Genomic DNA, 6,351 nt, shown 5'->3' with positions numbered 1-6,351 from the left:
TGATTATCATGTGCAACTCTCTCAGGGAGGTTGATGTGTGATTATCATGTGCATCTCTCTCAGGGAGGTTTGATGTGTGATTATCATGTGCACCTCTCTCAGGGAGGTTTGATGTGTGATTATCATGTGCACCTCAGTGAGGTTTGATGTGTGATTATCATGTGCAACTCTCTCAGGGAGGTTGATGTATGATTATCATGTGCAACTCTCTCAGGGAGGTTTGATGTGTGATTATCATGTGCATCTCTTTCAGGGAGGTTGATGTGTGATTATTATGTGCCTCTCTCAGGGAGGTTTGATGTGTGATTATCATGTGCACCTCAGTGAGGTTTGATGTGTGATTATTATGTGTACCTCAGTGAGGTTTGATGTGTGATTATTATGTGCATCTCTCTCAGGGAGGTTGATGTATGATTATCATGTGCAACTCCCTCAGGGAGGTTGATGTGTGATTATCATGTGCATCTCTCTCAGGGAGGTTGATGTATGATTATCATGTGCAACTCTCTCAGGGAGGTTGATGTGTGATTATCATGTGCACCTCAGTGAGGTTTGATGTGTGATTATCATGTGCAACTCTCTCAGGGAGGTTTGATGTGGGATTATCATGTGCAACTCTCTCAGGGAGGTTTGATGTGTGATTATCATGTGCACCTCTCTCAGGGAGGTTTGATGTGTGATTATCATGTGCACCTCTCTCAGGGAGGTTTGATGTGTGATTATCATGTGCACCTCTCTCAGGGAGGTTTGATGTGTGATTATCATGTGCATCTCTCTCAGGGAGGTTCCATGCACCTCAGTGTGAGCTTGAACTCATAAAGACAGACCAGAGTATACCAATCAAGTTATGCAATGTTGGACTACATTTTCCTTTGTCTCCGATGGTTACCTTGAATTGAATGAAAATATTATTTTATGTGTGCCTTGATTGCTGATTTCAAGCACCTCTCTTTCTCTTTTACTCTCTCTTGCTCTCTCTCTGTCTCTCTCTCAATTCAATTCAGTTCAGTTCAGTTCAGTTCAAGGGCTTTATTGGCATGGGAAACATATGTTAACATTGCCAAAGCTCTCTCTCTGTCTCTCTCATCATCTTGCCGTGTGAATAGGAAAAGAGTAGGGAAGGCCAGGCTCAAGACTAGAAGCAAACTGAACAGTAGCACAGCTCCAGCTGTCAGCCTTAACCCGGTCAATAATAAAGCAGCTAGTGGACTTTGGCATAGGTTAAAGGTCATGACAGAAGGAGATATGATTTAATTAAACACAGTCCTCTGACATTGCACATATTTGTACCATTTCAACAGTAGCAGACCTGATTCAGCTGACCATCCACCCCTTGATTAAATGTTGTAATAGTGTTGTACAATAGTACTGTAATTGAAGAAATATGTGCAATGGCTGGGGACCGGGGTTATGAAACATTGATATAGAATCACGAATCAAATCAAATCGAAGTTTATTTGTCACGTGCGCCGAATACAGTATTTCAACCTTACAGTGAAATTCTTACTTACAGGCTCTAACCAACAGTGCAAAAAAGGTATTAGGTGAACAATAGGTAAGTAAAGAAATAAAAACAACAGTAAAAAGACAGTGAAAAGATTTTAGAATCAGTTTAGGTCATTCAGAAAGGTGTGCAAAAGAACAGTGCACAAGCCCAGCTATAGTGATGCAGTGGCCCTGTTCCTCCTCCTGACATTGTTGTCAGGGCACAGCAAGTACATCCTGTTACTTACTGACACTGAAATGTCAAATCCATGCCTGTGAGTACATCTCCACTATCCACCCACACACACAACCCCTTACCTTTCTCTCTTTCTCAGAAGTGAACCAATGCTTTGTGCTGAACACAAGGTCATGCTGTCCCCAGTTCATTATGGAGAATATGTTGTTCCAACAGCTGTGACAGACCTCTCTTCCTACCGGTACACAGACTCATTTTTGTTGGCTTCATTACTTGGGCAATTGTTTTTCTGAAGGCTTTTTTTCTCTGGTAGTCCGTTCCTGCAGTCAATGACCAAAAGCGCCCTCTTTGGCTTCATGGGTGGAATGTTATTCATATTTTTCATAATTTCATAATTCATAAAGATTATTTTTGTTAAATAAACAGATAAAAATCTGGTGTTTCTATGTATAACAGTTTTGTTATATTTCAGTCTTCTGTGATGTATATAAAGTGTAATATTGGGATGCAAACTCAAGATGGAATACATTTCATCTCTATATCTGACATGGTACAGGTGTCTTCTTTTTTTAAGCCCATAATCATGTGTGTGAGGTGGATATTTTTGTTTCAAAGTAGATTTGTTTAAGACTACCAAGAATCACTCTGTGACCCTGATTTAGCCCACTGCAGTAAAAGGTTAATAAGTTATCTTTTCAAATATTTGTGTCATACTTTGTATTTTGTGGAATCAGAAGTTTATAGAAATGGAAATGTGTGGTTATTAGCAAAGGAATACACATTTTGAAACCAAGCCAACCAATAAGAACCATTAATAATCTGATTTCATATTTAACAACAAGCACAAAGCCTTGGAGCAGCACAGTCTAACCATGAGACTGCTAAAGCAGCCAGGAGAGGAGTGTCCTTGTGAATGTTTCCATTATCCAGCCCCAAGATCAAACCTACTGCAGTTAATGAAGCAGGGGGAGATAGAACACAATGGGGGCGCTGCATTGTCAAGGCCAGCTAAATAATTCACAACTCTTCCGCTCTCTTTCAGAATCCCATATCAGATGCATGCATCTTCTCCCGTCCTGGCAGTTAATATGTGCGGTACATTCCAAAACGCGGCCATAGGGACTCAGTAAAGGCTTATAGATCAGACCTGGCTTCAAATACTACTGGAAATCATTTCAAATACTTTATCTGGACTTTATTGAGCTTGCCTGTTGCAATGGAACCAATAGACAACTCCCAAACCCAGCCCACCTGGCACTCTTGGCAAACTAAAGCAAACGATCTGAAAATATTTGAAAGATTTTAAATAATATTTGAACCCGGATAGCACCCTGGGCTGCTGCTGGCACGGAGCCTTTCAACCAAGCCTGCAAGCCTCCTGAGGTAAAACATCAGCCACTAACAGAACACTCTCCTCTCTCGTAAAACTGATAGGAACGGCCTTCGCCACAGGGACACTGGCAGCCTGCACAGACAATTTTTACATATTCATTTATGTCCTGAAGAGTTATAATTGAGCGAAGAGGGTGGGTCCGGTGTGTTTAGGGAAATATTAAACGGGCCCATCAGTTGTAGTTTATGTGTCTTTCATCACCTTTTATGGAGGTGCTCTGAACAGGCCATGTTTATGTTGCCTTCACAGGTAGAGGGATTGGAGCCGTGTTTGCATAAAAGGTCAAATGATGGGTGTAATAGTGTTGCCATGGAGAGAGCAGACATTTGAGAGTAATAGCGTGAGTGATTGACAGCCCTTCAGCACTGGATTGACTTATTTTCTCTTAATGAACGATGGATGTGAGGGCGGAGCTGCCGTGCGCCACACACTCCAAAGGTGACCTTGACTGAGCAGAAGAAAAGTTTGAAAGACGATTAATCGATTAATCCCAAAGACTAAACTGTTGACAAAAATGGTTGCCGATGTCACTGTGTTACTCAAACTACATGCATTGTATGCCACTGCCTTGTAGATGCTAATAGCTGTCCTTGAATATGTACCATCTTTGGTTTTACAGACGCACTGGCATTTTCTGAACGGGTAACTCTTTATTGGAAGCATAGTGCCATAACAACTCATAACTCGGTCATAACCATGTCATAACTGCTGACATAATGGGTCATAATCTGTCATAACATGACACATATATTTAGACGTGTTGTGACATGTATTGCAGTGTTTTGTGTTAAAACAGTGCTCCAAATGAAGTGGTAACCTGAACACTGTTTCAGACAAATGCTTTACTTAACATGTTTCATATACATATACACTATATATACACCAAATTATGTGGACACCCCTTCAAATTAGTGGATTCGGCTATTTCAGCCACAGCCGTTGCCACCTTTCCAACAAGTCAGTTTGTGACATTTCTGCCCTGATAGAGCTGCCCCCATAAACTGTAAGTGCTGTTATTGGGAAGTAGAAATGTCTAGGAGCAACAACGGCTCAGCCGCGAAGTGGTAGGCCATGCAAGCTCACACAACAGGACATGAAGTGCTGAAGCGCATAGCACCAAAAAATTTGTCTTTCATCGGTTGTAACACTCACTACCGAGTTCCAAAATGTGTCTGGAAGCAACGTCAGCACAAGAACTGTTCGTCGAGCAGCAGCACACAAGCCTAAGATCACCATGCACAAAACCAAACGTCGGCTGGAGTGGCGTAAAGCTTGCTGCCATTGGACTCTGGAGCAGTGGAAACTCATTCTCTGGAGTGATGAATCACGCTTCACCATCTGGCAGTCCGACAGGACGAATCTGGCTTAGACGGATCCCAGGAGACCGACACCATATTAATACCCATGATTTTGGAATGAGATGTTTGAGGAGCAGATGTCCATATACTTTTGGTCATGTAGTGTAGCTGTGTCTGCGTCTGTCTTTGTGTCTTTAATGTAAGAAATCTAACCTGAAGTCTTCACAAACTGTACAGTCTGAGCCTTTTGGCTACAGGTGCTTTAATTTTCCAGGAGAAATCTTCCTTATCTGTCTCAAAGGTTTCCCTCTGTGGCCCATCTCTAGTTGCAAAATTACTGGAACTTTCCTTAAATTCCCCAGTTTTCCAGAAATGCTGGTTGGATGATTCTGGATTTCTTCCTGATTCCGGGAATCCTCCAACTGGGATCAAGGGAATTTTGGGGAAATTACCATCATTTTGCAACTCTACATATCTCTTTCTCTAGCCTGGTTCATTCCTGCCGCTGCCACATGCATCCTGTGTCTTGATCTAGTCCACATTTGGATTATGCCCACATATTCAGAAATGCATCTACACATGGTATTAAAATGTGTATTTTATCCATCCACTGTGTCTGCAATGTGATGTAATTTCCTGGTCTCTCCCTGTATGGGTCCTCCGGAACACAACCCTGCCAAGCCGCACTGCTTCTTGACACACTGCTCGGAGGAAACACCGTATAACTGTGACCGTGTCACGGTAGAGGCCGGCTGCGACACAGCCCGGGATCAAACCCGGGTCTGTAGTGACGCCTAAATCACTGCAATGCAGTGCCTTAGACCGCTGCGCCACTCGGGAGGCTGTACACAAATTATTTGACTGATATTATTTCAAAATAATATTTATTTATTTTAAGACATATTAATGCCATAAGTCAGTAGCACCACCTGTCATTGATTTTAGAGGACGGCATAATGATGATTGAAATGGTTTCACTGTCCAGGTCCGTCTACACTAGTAAGGTATCCAGACACAACGCATGTCTGACTATCTCCGGAGGTGGTCAGGAAGATCTGATCACAATCAGATCAAAATGCGTATTTTAATTTTCTACGTATCTCAAAATGGTGGCCACAATCCGAATGTGGACAAGATCAGGACAATGGAAGCATTTTAGAACCAGGTATAAACGGGGCTTCTGTCTCTCAGCAAACGTCATTCTGTAGGTAGCGGGGAACCTTGAGCCTATCATTGACTAGAAGAGAAGTGTGCATTATTCATGCACTTTTCTCTGTAAAACACAGGTGCAGAATAAAACCATTCACTGGACTGCACCCAGGTCCTCTGCTCATGTAATTACAAACAAGTGATAAACAGTTTGTTACAAAACACAGACAGGCTCTGGCGTGCACATTGATGTTTAATGTAATAGTCTGTCTGGCCTTGAACTGAGTTTACCTGTATGTGGTGCTGCTCCATCTGTTCTCTCCCTTTCAGAGGGACAATAGGAGGAGACCTTCAGCATGGTGAATACAGAGGCAAGTGTGTGTGTGTGTGTGTGTGTGTTTCCACATTCAGAAAAGTTCACAATTCTCCTTTTTTCCTGATCTGTGTGTCTGGATGATCATGTGACCTCCAGGTAACTGTCTGCATGCACAGAGCCCTTGCTGTTTAGTAATAATACATGTATTTGTAGATGTGGAGATGCATATTTTCTACTGCAATCTGCTGTCTGCTTGCACCTGCAGTGAATGAGAGAGCAGGCTGTGCAGTAGTCTATATGTGTCAGTCAGTGAATGAGAGAGGAGGCTGTGCAGTAGTCTATATGTGCCAGTCAGTGAATGAGAGAGGAGGCTGTGCAGGTAGTCTATATGTGCCAGTCAGTGAATGAGAGAGGAGGCTGTGCAGGTAGTCTATATGTGCCAGTCAGTGAATGAGAGAGGAGGCTGTGCAGTAGTCTATATGTGTCAGTCAGTGAATGAGAGAGGAGGCTGTGC

The sequence above is a fragment of the Salvelinus namaycush genome, chromosome 7 (genome assembly GCF_016432855.1).
Source record: "Salvelinus namaycush isolate Seneca chromosome 7, SaNama_1.0, whole genome shotgun sequence".
NCBI classification, from domain to species: Eukaryota; Metazoa; Chordata; class Actinopteri; order Salmoniformes; family Salmonidae; genus Salvelinus; species Salvelinus namaycush.
Note: the sequence above shows the minus strand (reverse complement) of the source record.